This window comes from Kogia breviceps, chromosome 10 (genome assembly GCF_026419965.1).
Source record: "Kogia breviceps isolate mKogBre1 chromosome 10, mKogBre1 haplotype 1, whole genome shotgun sequence".
In the NCBI taxonomy this organism is placed as follows: Eukaryota; Metazoa; Chordata; class Mammalia; order Artiodactyla; family Physeteridae; genus Kogia; species Kogia breviceps.
The window spans coordinates 75,199,559-75,215,297 of NC_081319.1; the positions used below are offsets into that span (position 1 = coordinate 75,199,559).

At 40.7% G+C, this 15,739-nt stretch overlaps 1 protein-coding gene and 1 pseudogene across 2 annotated transcripts in view; one reads left to right on the forward strand and one right to left on the reverse strand.

The window, feature by feature from the left end:
• USP49 (ubiquitin specific peptidase 49) overlaps window positions 1-15,739 on the reverse strand; it is a 38,898-nt gene that overhangs the window by 17,737 nt on the left and 5,422 nt on the right. Inside the window, exon 1 of one of the 2 annotated variants that reach the window (XM_067006206.1) lies at window positions 12,127-12,170. The exons of the other annotated variant lie outside the window; for it this stretch is intronic. The gene's annotated coding sequence lies outside the window, so the exon portion shown is untranslated. Of the gene's footprint in view, window positions 1-12,126; window positions 12,171-15,739 lie in introns of those variants that run through there. 2 annotated transcript variants of the gene reach the window in all.
• Window positions 14,758-15,739, forward strand: part of LOC136794941 (RWD domain-containing protein 1-like) — a 32,311-nt pseudogene continuing 31,329 nt past the window's right edge.

Here is a 15,739-nt window from a genome sequence, read left to right on the forward strand (position 1 = left end):
TATACACACTGAGATCATGTACTGAGTTATACACATTGTTTCATCCAAGTCTCCTGATGATCAAGACATGTAAGATGACAAGACAGGGGGTTAAGGAAATGCCATCTGTGGAACAAAGCTAAGCTAGCTGGCCTTCAAAGGATCAGACTTTTTGATTCATTAACCTACTCTTGCCAAAGAGGTCTGTGCCTAAAACTTAACCCCTTTTCCAGGAGGATAGTAGACTGGGTGCAAGCGGGCCAAGGAAGACTGCTCATATAAAATTCAGAGAAATTCTGAATACACTGGGAGCCTGTGCACGCACGTGTGCATGCGTGCACACACGCACACACACACACAGAAATGTTACCTGTGACTCTGTGTGGAGAAGTGGCAGCCGAGAGTGGAGATAACTAGTTTGGCTGTGTAAAGATTAAACAGGTCTGCTTCAGAGCTTAGTAACTTGTGGCACTTCCAGATCAAACCTGGTGATGCTTTTAGTATGATCTCCCTGACAAGCTGGCATTAAGGCAAAAGGTCCAAACTAAAGGCTCCCTCTTCTACTCCACTGCCACATGGAAAAATTCTATCGCTACCGCTGAGAGAATCAGGGTTTACCCTTTAAATATCTGACCACAGGAATTATGGTTTGTCCCTGCAGTATGCCTCCAAAACACTGTTCTCTACAGCAGCTGGGCAGTCATCATAAGTGTGTACATATGTGTATACATATGTCCAAGTGTACGTATATTTCAAACTTCTAGAATTGTGCCCTTAAAATACATGCAGTTTATTGTATGCAAATTATATCTCAATACATTTGTTTAAAATTGCATAGACACACACGCAGACACCTATATACACACAAGTGAATAATATACCCCTAATGAAATAATGGATCTAGTCAGTAGCTCCTTCAACCACTAGGTGAAAGCTGACAGGAAACTTTACAATGCATGGATAAGGCTGACAGCATCTAACTCCAGTGATCAATTTCACATTGAAAATAGGACAACCAGACATTATATGCTTCCCTGCTATGATGCAATAAGAGGTTCACAGCAGCATCACCTATAAAGTACTCTTGCTAAAAGAACTGAACCTGGGCTTCCCTGGTGGCTCAGTGGTTAAGAATCCACCTGCCAATGCAGGGGACATGGGTTCAAGCCCTGGTCCAGGAAAATCCCACATGCCGCAGAGCAACTAAGTCCGTGCACCACAACTACTGAGCCTGTGCTCTAGAGCCCGCGAGCCACAACTACTGAGCCCACGTGCCACAACTACTGCAGCCTGCGCACCTAGGGCCCGTGCTACGCAACAAGAAAAGCCACCGCAATGAGAAGCCCCTGCACCGCAACAAAGAGTAGCCCCTGCTCGCCACAACTAGAGAAAGCCCGCGTGCAGCAGCAAAGACCCAACGCAGCCAAAAATAAATAATAAATAAATTAAAAAAAAAAACTGAACCTGAGTCCAATGAAGCCTTTGGATCTAACCAAGTTATAAGAAATGTGGGAGATGGGAACGTGTTGCCGCAAGGCTGCAATTAGCCAACGGACCAAATCAGAGTGTGGCAAATGCTACAGGATCAGTGATCTGGAGTCTTTAAGAAATAAATGACATGAAGAAAAAAGGGGGGGATAGATTTGCCACAGATTATAAGAAACCTAAAAACATATCAGCCAAATGCAATGTGTGGTTCTTATTTAGATCCTGATTTGAACAAACCAAATATAAAAATACATTTTTGGGAAAACTGGTAGAAATGTTTTAAAATACTGTTTGCCTCTAGCTATACCACTATATTTTTTAACAGTTTCATTGAAGTAGAATTGACATACAGTGAACTGTACATATTTAAAGCGTAAAACTTGATACATTTTGCAAATACTTGTGAAATCACCACAACCAAAATAATGAACACATCGATCACCCCCCCAAAATTTCATGCCCCTTTGTAATCCTTTCCCCCAGCCTCCCTCCCTTAAACGCCCAGTCCAAAACTGGAGAAATTTAAACACAGACTAGGACTTCCCTGGTGGCGCAGTGGTTAAGAATCTGCCTGCCAATGCAGGGGACACAGGTTCGATCCCTGGTCCGGGAAGATCCCACATGCCATGGAGCAACTAAGCCCGTGTACCACAACTACTGAGCCCACGTGCTGCAACTACTGAAGCCCGCACGCCTAGAGCCCGTGCTCTGCAATGAGAAGCCACTGCAATTAGAAGCCCGTGCACCACAAGAGTAGCCCCCGCTCGCTGCAACTAGAGAAAGTCCACGCCCAGCAACAAAGACACAACGCAGCCAAAAAAATAAAAATAAACACAGACTAAGTATTAGCTAACATTAATAATTACTAGTTTGATGTGACAATAGTACCGTGGCTGTATTTTTTCAGTCTTCATATGTTAGAGACACCTCTGAAGTATTTATAGGTGAAATATTACGATGCATGGAATTCGCTTTAAAATACTCTAGTGGCAGGAAGATAGATGAAACAAGATTGTCAAAATGTTCATAATTGTTGAAGCTGATTGATGGGCACATGGAGTTCATTATACTATTCCCTTTATTTTTGTGTATGCTTGAAAAGTTCCAAAAAAAATTTTTTTTAAGACAAAAAGCAAATAATATACTCTCTGATAGCAAAAGAAAACCTTGAGATGTGAACCATTCACAAATTAGACAAATTATGAGACACCTTTCATCTCTGTCATTTTACCATCCTATCTAGTCTTACCTTGAGATGCACCCTCCCCACCCCTCAAGACACACCCAACCAAAGCAGTGCAGTTTCTCTTGGCAGTGTTAGTCACAGAGATGGCTTGCATAGTCCTTTGGTCTGGGCCTCAAGTATACCCTTTAGACTCAGGTAGCAACTTCTTTGCAGCCCCCCAAACTTTCTTTCAGAAACTTCACCAGAATTTTGCCAACAAAAATTTCCTGAGGATGTTTCTCTTTGGGGGGCACAAAGCCACTTTAGCTGATCTGTTGAAATGTTCTTGCTTAGTGTAATGTTTTCTCTCTTTCTGAAACTTCCTCCTTTATTGGGAAGGAAAATCTCTTTAATTTTTTTTTTTCTGCAATTCTGCTTCTTCCTCACTAACTCTGATTATCCAGGTAGCAAGGAGCTCATCCTATGCCTTTCTGAATTTCACTGTAGTCACAGCAAAAAACAGTAGCACAAAAATTTTATTAAAAAAAAATTTCTGTTTCTCTGACTCCGGTCAGATAAAGGTTACTCCCAGTCCATGTGATGTCTGGGGAAGCGAAATTTGGCCACAAAGATCCAATACAATATTCACAAACATCAACCAACAGGTTGTTTTCAGCTGAGACTTTGGAATATATTTTCTCATAGAAGCAATGCTACAAATAGCACTTGGTCCAGTTAAAAAGCTTATTGAGCCCATCATGTATCCTTGGTGTCATACCAGAATACTAGTGCTAACACTACGGAAGCTAACTATCAAATGCATTATTCTGAGAAAATTAATGCAAAGTTTCAACTTAAAATGCCAAGAACTGCTTTCCCAGCTGCAGCCCAGTCAGTGAAATTGGGAATCTCCCTCCTCCCACTTTCCCCACATGGCTAAAGAGGGCTTTCCACACATGGCCATCTGTATGGAAGACACATATATATGTTAGGAACTGCCTGCAGAGGAAAAGAAGGAACAATTTCTGTGAATAGAAAATAAATCTGACTAGAATTTACAAATGGATTGTCAGGATTAGTTGGTGATTTCAGTGGCTGCTCTAAGGAAAGGAAACCCCATCTTCCTGATGTCCTCTTCCTGATGTCCTGTTTCTTAAAAGGATAGGAGTATATTTAATCCTGTTCCTTCCCCAATAATATACCAAAGCACATCTGTCAGGACGGAGGTCCATCATATTTTGCATAAATGGAGACACCATTTTTTAAAAAATGTATGTATGTATTTATTTATTTTGGGCTGTGTTGGGTCTTTGATGCTGCGCCTGGGCTTTCCCTAGTTGCGGCGAGTGGGGGCTACTCTTTATTGCGGGGCACGGGCTTCTCACTGCAGTGGCTTCTCTTGTTGCAGAGCTCGGGCTCTAGGTGTGCGGGCTTCAGTAGTTGTGGCACGTGGGCTCAGTAGTTGTGGCTCGCAGGCTCTAGAGCGCAGGTTCAGCACAGGCTTAGTTGCTCTGCGGTATGTGGGATTTTCCCGGACCAGGGCTTGAACCCATGTCCCCTGCATTGGCAGGTGGATCCTTAACCACTGCGCCACCAGGGAAGTCCTGAGACACAAGTTTTCAGCACTTTATTTCAAGAGCAAAGAAGACAGATGTCCAAAGAGAAGGGGCCAAATACAAAGCGGTATTTGTTACATACATACAAAAGGAGAAAACTTGAAGCTACAAAGAAAACACTCAGGCACTTTAATTGAGAACAGGTTAAATAAATTATAAATTGGCCATATAACTGAAACCACCAGTAGTTCTTTGTTTTGTTTTCTAAAGAGGCAGGCCTATGTGTACAACAATTCAAAATACAGTATGTGAAAAAGAATAGGGGTAGAATAGTGTATATAATATGCATCAAGACTAAAAAAACTACACATGCACAATCTCTCTCTCATATGCAATTAAGAAGATAAACAAGAAACTGGTAACACCACATGCCCTGTAGTGGCAAATGGGGGGGTGGAGATGAAAAAGAGAGAGTCATCAATATTTGTACCTTTTGGGGAAAGAAAAATCATGTATTATCTATTTTTAAAAAGGATACAGCACTGAGGAAACTGTTTCAATAATCTTAAAAATTCAGGCATCAGCAAGATGGCTGAAGATAAGTGCAGGGCATATATGATTTACTATGCTTTTATTAGAAAATAGGATATAGGGACAGGCAGTCTGATGATATTTATGGCATATGGAGAACCCAAGGAATTATATTCTAGTAGCACTAATCACTGCAAAAAGAACCCCCCACTTCTTTTTCCACAAGCTTATGACCAGCAAAGTGCAGACCTCTTCGGCTTATTGCAGAGGGTCTCATATAGCACAGCCTCAGTCGGTCGTGTCAATCATTTGAAATTTCATATCAGCCAAGGTACCAAGGTAATTTCTACTCTGCTTCCCCAGAGGCCACTATCGAAAATTGTCAGTAGAAGGGAATCCTGTAAGCAGACCCTTCCAACTCTCAAGAGATCTTCATTTCCTTCATGGACAGCTCCTAACATTATTCCAGTGTACCGGGCAGCAAAATCTCTCTCTCAACACGCAACCAACCTCTCTGAAGGAGCGTGGGTGTGAGAGTATGGGTGTGTTTTGGGATGGTGAAGGCAATCAGCTGAATGATGGAGGACCCACCCCCCCACCACATACCATTCCAAGTATAAAAGTATACTATATTCCTCAGTTTCTCAAGTCTATAAAACCGGGGAGCAATAATACCTACTTCAAAGAATTGTTCTGAGGGAGACTCAAATGAGATGGCCATGTAACTGCGTTCTGAAAGTGACTGACTCTAAACAAAGTACTGGCTGACTTGGCCACCTTGTCACTCATCCCCAAAAAGTTATTTTTGCTTCCACAGGGCTTAGAGTCAGGCTGGCTAATTGAGCAGCTTACAGTAACTGACTATCTGGTCTTGACTTTACCCAGACAGTTTCATCTAATAAGGTCTTCATACTAAAATATTCTTAAATGAGAAATTGGAGGATACTTTTATATTAAAAATGAGAAAAATCACTATCTTTCCAAAACAAATTAAAAGGTTTTATTATTTATTATCTATTTTTCTTAGGTCTTTAAAAATTGTGTTTAATAGCAACACAGAGCAAGGCTAGTAAAAGTCCAATTAAGATGTTAAAAACAAACCTAGAGCACCATAAAATGCTGTTGAATTAAAGAAGCAGAATCAGGCTCAGCTCACACTCTCCAACAGGGGTATGCCCATTGAATACTTACAGGTCCAACAGAATGTGCTGCGTGGCAAAAATATAAAAGGGGCCTTCTTTCAAATAAGGCATAGAAGGCATTTCAAAGACGTGAACTGTGCATGAACCCTCATCTCTCGTTAAGAATAAAGCAGAAGTACTTCTGGGAACTCAACTATAGTGAGCTGGCACAAGAGAATAGAAGGCCAGTGCACACCCAGGCAGCGAACTTCATGTAGTTTAAATCCCACAAGTCCCAGCCACTTCTCCTATTTTAAAGATATCAGCCTCCTGGCCTGCCAGTGAGTCCCACCACTTGGATTAAGGCACTGACACTGTCATTAAAGGCAAACAGAGAATCTTATAAGGGAAACACATAAAGCAAATCAACTGCTAATAATTAAGTGTAGATTAATTTACCATAGCAGGAAGCAGAAAGCTGGGTGCTAAGGGGCAGGATACTGCATAGCTAAATGCAGTGAAGAAGAAACTAAAGAGGGAAAGGAAAGTATGAATCACCGACTGAGACCCTGTAGAAGGGAGACTTGAGCCTTAAGGAGTATTGGACAGCAAGGAGGGAGGTCCCTAAAAAACGGTATGAGAACAAAAAAATAAGCCTCACTGACTTCATCATTTTTTTTCCTTCATCCTTCCCAGGTTGCCGGTGGTAACTGTGCTGAACGTTGCCCATACCTATCAAGTTATAATATCAGTGAGGTATAATGAAGCAAGGTAAATACGTGATTCATTACGTATAGCTTTAAATACATATGAATAACTAGAAAAGTAATTATTCTAAAGTTAAACCTTTCATTTCTGAACATGCGCTTCTGAGTCTGACATCTCAGTAAATTTCAGTTTGTTATTTTTAAGTTACTGGTCACTAACAGTCTATAGCCAACAGTAAAGTCCCCATCAAATCACCCAACTCCACTAGAGCCAATCTATCAAAACATATAAATTATCACTATACCTATCACTCATACAAGAACTTACCAGAATTAATAAGAACTAAACTGCTTTGAAGGAACTATCAGTAAAAAATCATATCTAATATTGGCAGAAGCAAAATAATAAACATTACATATTCCAAGAGACCAATCAACAGACTTCTAAGGGACCACTTAATGCACTACTTATTCTAAGAGGCCAGCTTATGAGTCTGCCAATAAAGAAAATATCTCATAGAATTGTTCCAGATATGACCTAGACTTTCGTGGAAAGTGGGGCAGGACCCATTAAGGTGCTGATGTCACTGAACAGGTTTAAGAAATAAGGAATCCTCACTTTGTGTTCATACATGTCAATGATATAGAATGTCTCTAAAACTGCAGAAAAGGCTTTTTCTTCTGAGACTGAAGTTCAAAAGAAGAAAAATGTAATGGATGCAATAATCCATCTGTTAAAAACACCAAAATCCTGAGGTCTGAGTGACTGCAGAGTTCTGGGGACCCCCAAACCCATTTATGAAAAGCCCATGGCTAACATCATACTCAGTGATGAAAACTGAAAGCTTTTCTTCTAAGATCAGGAACAAGGCAAGGATGCTTGCTCTCACCACTTCCGTTTAACATAGTATTAAAAGTCCTAGCCAGAGCAAGTAGGCAAGAAAAAAATCAAAAGGCATCTAAACCAGAAAAGAAGAAGTAAAATGACTTCTGTTCATAGATGACATGATCTTATATGTAGAAAACTCTAAAGGTTACAAACACACACACACACACAATTAGAATTAATAAATTCAGCAAAGTTGTAGTACACAAAAGCAACATACAAAAGTCAGTGTGTTCCTATACACTAACAATGAAATCTGAAAAGGAAATTAAGAAAACAATTCCATTTACAATGGAATAAAAGAGAATAAATACTTGGGAATAAACCTTACCAAGGAGGTAAAAGACTTGTATACTGAAAACTACAAAACACTGCTGAAAGAAATTACAGAAAACACAAATACATGAAAAGACATCTCATGTTCATGGATTGGAAAACTTAACATTGTTAAGATGTCCATACTACCCAAAATGATCTACAGCTTCAGTGAAATCCCTATCAAAATTCCAATGGCATTTTTTGCAGAAATAGGAAAATACATCCTAAAATTCATATGGAATCTCAAGGGACTCCAAAGAGCCAAAACAATTTTGAAGAAAAACACAGCTGGAAGAACACACTCATACTTTCTGATTTCAAAACCTACCACAAAGCTATAGTACAAAACAGTATGGTACTAGCACAAAGACAAATAGACAAATGGAATAGAACAGACAGTCCTGAAATAAACTCTTATGTGTATGTTCAAATGAACTTTAGCAAGGGTGCCAAGACCACTCAGTGAAGAAAGAACTGTCTCTTCAACAAATGGTGTTGGGAAAACTGATATCCACATGTAAAGGAATGAAGCTGGACCCTTAACTTACACCATATACAAAAATTAACCCAAAACGGATTAAAGACCTGACCATAAGACCTAAAACTATGTAATTCCTAGAAGAAAACAAATCTTCATGACATTGGACTTTGCAATGATTTCTTGGATATTATACCAAAAACACAGGCAGCAAAAGCAAAAATAGAGAGGTAGACTACATCAAACTTAAAAACTTTTGTGCATCAAAGGACACAATCAACAGAGTGAAGGACAACCTACAGAGTGGGAAAAAATATTTTCAAATGTATCTCATAGGGGTTAATATCCAGAATATATAAAGAACTTCTACAACCCAACAATAAAAAAATCAAATAACCCAATTAAAAAATGGGCAAAGGACCTGAACAGACATTTCTCCAAAGATGATACATAAAATGGCCAACATGCATTGAAAAGATGCTCAACATCACTAATCATCAGAGAAATGCCCATCAATGGATGAATAAACAAACTGGTACACACACACATACACACACACACACACAACGGAATATTATTCAGCCTTAAAAAGGAAGGAATTCTGACGCATGCTATAACATGGATGCACCTTAAGGACATTATGCTAAATGAAATATGCCAGTCACAAAAAAAGACAAACACTGTATGATTCCATTTACATGAGGTATCTAAAATAGTCAAATTCCTAGAAACAGAAAGTATAATGGTGGTTACCAGGAACTGGGGAGAGAAAACGAGTATAGAGTTTTAGATTTACAAGATGAAAAGGTTCTGGAGATCTGTTTCACAACAATGTCAATATACTCAACACTACTGAATTGTACACTTAAAAATGGTTAAAATGGTATTGTTTTTTACCACATTTTTACCAAAACTGGTTAAGATGTTAATTTTACATTTTTTTCCTTTTTTTTTTTTTTTAAAGAAAAAGCATTAAAACATTTGTTTAGCACAAATGAGACCTGTGATCTCAGCATTTTCAATCTCACATGGAAGATGAGAAATAAACACAGAGAACCTGAGTAGGTAATGGCCTCTTATTAGGCTGCCAAAGCAAACACACTAAAAGCTTTACTAAGAAGCAAGGTAAACTACAGTTCAACTAGTATTTTCCTGAATGTGCTTCCAACTGATAGGACTGATGCAATCACCTGGGAGTTCATTCTATCCCAAGGTAATTTCTCCTAACCCAAACAGGATCTAAACACACCAATCCAGATGAAGGCATTCCCCAACTACTCTTCAGACCCATAATTCCACTGGCCAGGGTAAGATTCCTATCTGTTTTGTTCTTGGGAAACACTGTTCTTTGTTAAGATACTGTATCTTTCCATGTTCTTGGTGTTAAGTGCCCTTTCTCTTACGGCGATGATAACAGATGGTAGTTTGGGTTGGCATACATGTGTGCATGCAAGTGTGTATTTTATAGATCCATGAAATTAAAAAAAAAATCTGGGAACCACTGTTTTAGATAAAGTCCTCTTGGACCAAAGCTTTGGAGAGTTTTTTAACCTTATGAATCTATGATTCTAAAGGTCACAGTCCTCAGGACTTCCCTGGTGGCACAGTGGATAAGACTCCGCGCTCCCAATGCACGGGACCCGGGTTTGATCCCTGGTCAGGGAACCAGATCCCACATGCATGCTGCAACTAAGAGTTTGTATGCCGCAACTAAGGAGCCCATGTACCACAACTAAGGAGCCCACGAGCTGCAACTAAGACCTGACTCAGCCAAATAAATAAATAAATATTTTTAAAAATTAAAATAAATGTCACAGTCCTCTGGAGAAGGGTTTCTCATGGTAATTGCCAACACTGGTGTTGGCTCTTGGCTATTGTTTTCTTTTGCACAGCATTATTTCCTTATTAAAAGTACTTTTATTACTTTATTTTCTGCTTCCTATAACTCTGTAAAATAGTTATGGTACATATTTTTAATGTGTCATTTACAAATAAACTGCGAGGCAGTATAGCATAGTGTGATTAAAAGTTCAAGCCAAGCTGCTGGGTTTGGACTTCTAGCTCTGTCCTTATTAGTTATATGGTCTTGGGAAAACAATCTCTCTGGGCCTCAGTTTCCTTATCTGTAATATGGGGACAATAATAGTTTATACCTCATAGGGTTGTTGTGAAAATTAAATGAATTAACATATGTAAAATGCTTAGAGCAATGCCCGGCACAAGTCAGAGCTCAAGAAATGATAGTCAGGGCTTCCCTGATGGCGCAGTCGTTGAGAATCTGCCTGCCGATGCCGAGGACACGGGTTCATGCCCCGGTCCAGGAAGATCCCACATGCCACGGAGCGGCTGGGCCCGTGAGCCATGGCCGCTGAGCCTGCATGTCCGGAGCCTGTGCTCCGCAACGGGAGACGCCACAACAGTGAGAGGCCCACATACCGCAAAAAAAAAAAAAAAAAAAAAAAGATTCTATGACTTGCTCCACATCACACACTGACACTGCCAAAACAAAGTTAGGATTATGACGAGGATTATGCTCTCTGCTGAGATCCTTCCACCTGACCCATACAAACTCTTCTTCCCATTCGTCCAATATTATAAAGGTAATGTACAGGTATTTTGGGGCAAATTATTACTCTGGGCTCTTCTCAGTCACCTTACATTAGGTTCCTGGGCAAGATTCAACATGTGTGCATATGGAGGCTTCCCCACACCAACAGGCAAATTCCTGGACGCCATCAGTGTGCCTTAGAATTCAACTCAATTCTGACACTACCCAGAGATAGATTCCACAGGCTCAGTCCTACAAAACCACCTCTGCTTCAGACACCAGTAGCAAGCCCAGTTTGTTACCTGTGCTTCTGACCAACTGGCTATAAATTAGAGGTTCCCATGACTCCCCCTTTGAGTTCAATTAATTTGCTAGAATGGCTCACAGAACTTAGGAAAACCTGTTTACTAACTAGATTACCAATTTATCACAAAGAATATGAATCAACAACCAGACAAAGAGATACATAGGGTGAGGTCCCGACCAAAGGGACCTCTGTTCCCATGGAGCTGGGGGCCCAGTACAGTGGCACATGGAAGCATTCTGGTTCCCCAACGTGGAAGCTCTCTGAACCCCATCCTTTTGGGTTTTTATGGAGGCTTCATTACATAGGCACAGTTGATTAAATCATTGACCACTGGGGGTTGATTCAACCTCCAGCCCTACTCCCAACCCCAGAGGTCAGGGGGCAAAACTAAAAGTTCCCACCCTCTAATCACACGGTTGGCTTCATTGGCAACCAGCTCCCATCCTTAGGTGCTTTCCAAAAGTCACCTCATCAACATAACCAAAGACACCTTTATCATTCATTCAGTACTTAGGAAAGTCCATGGGTTTTGGAGGCTGTGAGCCAGGAACTGTGGACAAAGACCAAATATATATGAGAAATATATTTTGGTCATCTGAATGATCAAATAAATATTTCTTATAAAACACAATATGGCACACCTCTTCAAGGAGAATCCAACTGTTTAGTCCCTCACAATCTGATCCTGCCATTTTAATGCTGCAGGTTTGTTTACAATTTAAAACTACCGTCTTTCAGACATTTTTCAGATGGAAAACGTTTGCACAACTCGAAACTTGATGCACTTAACGCTTTAAGAACTTGTAATATTAACAAGCTCTACCACTTTCAGTAGCCTCTCTCTCAAGCATGCTTTCTGAAATGCTCAGCTTTGCATTCCCAAGTAGCTGCTGTGTGATGAGCTAAACAGAGATAACTCAAGCAGAATAGGAAAAAGAAACACTTTGAAGACACACTAAAGCAAGACTTTAAATGATACAGCACCACTGGGGACTCAGAGAAATCACAGCGGCAGATAAACCTAGGGAGCATTGATGAGCACCTGGAGTATTTCTTTCTGAAGAGAGGATGGAAGGTGCACACAGTGCCAAACTCAGCACATGGAAGCTGCAGCTGCAAATCACGGGCCAGCGTGGACAGCTGGTGGGGACCCACTGGCTAGATGGTAATTATTGGTCAGTCATCTTCAGCTACAAAGGCTAAGGTGTAGCTCATTACATCTGTATTCTTCAACCGGTTATTTATCTCAGTGCTGAAGAGACAGTTAGCCTACAGGCATGATTACCCATCTGCCTAAAAAATAAAAATAGAATCATACACAAAGGGAAAACACACAAAGGGCTTAATAAAATTTGTATTGAGTCCTATGATAGATTATCTCTTCTCAATCATCTTTGTACCTTACCGTAGAAAAGTCCCTTAAAATCTGAGAGCAAAGTTGGATAAGTTTTTATGAAGTCTGAAAGTAGGAGTTGGTCTTTTTGTTTGTTTGCTTTTACCCTGAGCAGCCACGCTTCCTCAATAGGGCCATGTGCTTCAGCAGAAGCACTAGCTCCAGGGGTGGGTCCTGTGAGGTCTCAGCCAGTTTGTGCATGGCACCCCCTGGCAATGGTCACAAGTCCAGCAGTGGGCATGTGGCCTAGGCTTGCCAATCAAATCGAAGGGAAGGGCATAATCCATGTGTAGGGGAGAGGTATTATCTTAGTGTTGGCATCTATTGGTTGCCTTTTTCCCATTAGTTGAGTTTTCCTGGTTTCTTGTAGGTTGAATAATTTTGTACTGTATCCTGCACATTTTTAATATTACAAGATTCTGAGTCTTGCTTAAATCCTAAGGAAAATGTTAATATTTGTTTTGGCAAGGAATCAACCTGGTTGGATTCAAATCACAAGTCCCAACCAACCCTTCTGTGAGGTATGGTTTAAGTATCAGTTCCAGTCAAGCCTTTGCGGAGGTATTAGGATCTGTCTAGCATGAGCGCTACCCAGTGGCCAGTCTAGGCCCTGGACCCGGATTTATCTCATAGTAGATTCTAATAGTTTTTGGTATGCTGTTCAGGATCAGATCCATGCATGTGCTGTTCAGGGGTGGACTCAAGAGTTCACAAATAATTCTACGGGGTTGCTTTCCTGAGCTCCTCCTTCTCCACTGTCTCCCAGGTACTTTTCAGTTCCTTGGAGCTTCCCTTTCTGTCTTCTAGCCAGAAAGCTGAGGCTTTTGTTATCCCATTCTATCACATATTTTGAGGGCTAGGCAACAGGAAGACAAAGAGAAAGAAAAAAACTGAGGGATCCTTTTTAGGACTATAGCTTCTCAAACTGGAGAGGAATGTTCCTCTCCCTTAAGAGTTTTAGGCACCTGTGGGTCCCTGCTGTTGTCACTGCCAGCACCAACATCACAAGATTGCCTGGCGGCTGGGGTCTGAAAGAAGCGAGGGAAATTTTTTAAAGGAGGAAGTTTCTACCCTTCTTTCTCTGAGTGTTAGAAGAGTGTTCTCCTCTCCCACTCAAGTCAAAACTGGAGGGTTTCTCCTGGAGCTCTCTCTGTCCATGCCTGGTGCCCACTTCCAGATGTGGGCTGCACTCCATCCAGGTCAGGGGACACTAATGGCGGCACTTCAAATCCTCGTCTTCTCTAATCCACCTGCTACTACTGGCTTTTTTTTTTTTTTTTTTTTTTTTGCGGTACGCGGGCCTCTCACTGCTGTGGCCTCTCCCGTTGCGGAGCACAGGCTCCGGACGCGCAGGCTCAGCGGCCATGGCTCACGGTCCCAGCCGCTCCACGGCATGTGGGATCTTCCCGGACTGGGGCACGAACCTGTGTCCCCCGCATTGGCAGGCTGACTCTCAACCACTGTGCCACCAGGGAAGCCCTTTTTTTTTTTGCTATTGACTTTTCAGAGTCCTCAAATTGCTGTTCCATTAGTTCTAACCAGGTTTTTAGCTGCATTCAGTGGAAGACACTGGGCCAAGTGTGCTTACTCTGCCTTATCCAGAAATGGAACTCTCCAGAGGTAAATATTTTTAAACGTAGTAGTCATATATGATTATAATGTGTCTTATAAAAGAACAGAAAATCCATAACTCCATAGATTTTTTTAGGGTGAGATTCAAGTAGGCTTTTAGGTTAAAAAAAAAAGTAATCTGGTTTACAGAAAAATATTAAGTAACTCTACAGATGTTACTGGAATGTGGTAAAAATCATGCAGTGGTATACAAATGTCAGATGTTTGAGAAATACTTATCTACAGGATGGAAGCCACTTTATTTTTAGAGCTACTTCTATATAGTTCTATTTTTATAATAGCATTATTATTTTTAATTATAAATAAATATAAACTACATATGAAGCTGCTTATATTATTTGTTTTATTAACTGACCTTACAGTTTTGTCCTTCTGGCCATTACAGTCTACAGAATCCTGGGAAAGAGCAAGGAAGGTCATTCAGGGACCTGTAAACAAAGCCTTCCTAGGGAAGATGGGTCTGAGGGATTCCCAAAGGACAGAAGGTAGAAGGGAGTGTTACACACATATTAGGCAGTAAATAAGGAAGGCATGGATTCAGAAGTTACCTTCTTTAGAAGTTTGCCGAGGGAGCAGGTGTTGCTCCTGGCCTGGGTTTGGGCCCCAGGCCTCTTAGCCTGGATCTTTGTACCTGAGCCCACCTGGCCAATGCCGTGGCCACCAGGATGTCTGGGCAATTCATGGGCATCAGGGAAGGCCATGGTGACAGATGATGGCAAGGAGCCATGCAATCTACCCCAACTCTTTCACAGCTTGACTACACATTAATTCAAACTCCCTAACAAAGTCTTCCAAGATATGAATGGATTCTCCTGAGACCACAATCTGCTTCAGTAACGTTTCACTTGACAAGGTCCTGCTAAGTGTTATCAGAAAATCTACCCAGTTTCACTATTACTGTGACATCTGAGGCTGAAGAAAGTGATGAAACTGTCTAGACTATCCTCAAGTTTACATACAGTGAAAAGTACCCAGATGAGGCACCCCTCTAGGAAATATTCTCCCAGGAAAATCTAGAAGATAATGATGTCTCAGACATTAAAAAGAATTATTAGCATTACAGGCAGAAGAAAACCTTGGTATGGTGATGATCTCTACTTTAGTGACAGCTGTGCAAGAAAAATTAAGTGAAATGGCAGATCAAATAAAAACTATAAGAGAAGAAGAAAAGAAACAAAAAGAAAAAGAAGCAGAAGCAGCTGAAAAGCAATTATTTCATGGCACTCCTGTTACAATTGAGAATTCCTTAAGCTGGAAGGCCAAGTTTGATGTAGAACTCTTGGAAATTAAAAATGTTAAAATAATCTTTAGGGACAATTTTTGGCCATTCACATTTTGCATGTCAGTTTCTTTTTCCATTAATATTCTAATGGTATTCCCAATCGTCTGCTTTTGGAAATGGCTGAAGTTGTGAGTGACACAAGAGACACCCAGCCGCTGAGCAGGAGTCTGATGGCCACATTTGTTAACCTTCCAGCCATTATTAAATGACTCAATCTAATGAGCCAAGTAATCTCTTTCTGTATAAAAGTCTATTAAACAAATTATAGGGTCTTGGGAGCAACTCACCAGGCAATGAAAACCTCACGCATATATGAACATTTTTCTTCAAATAATAAAAAACAATTAG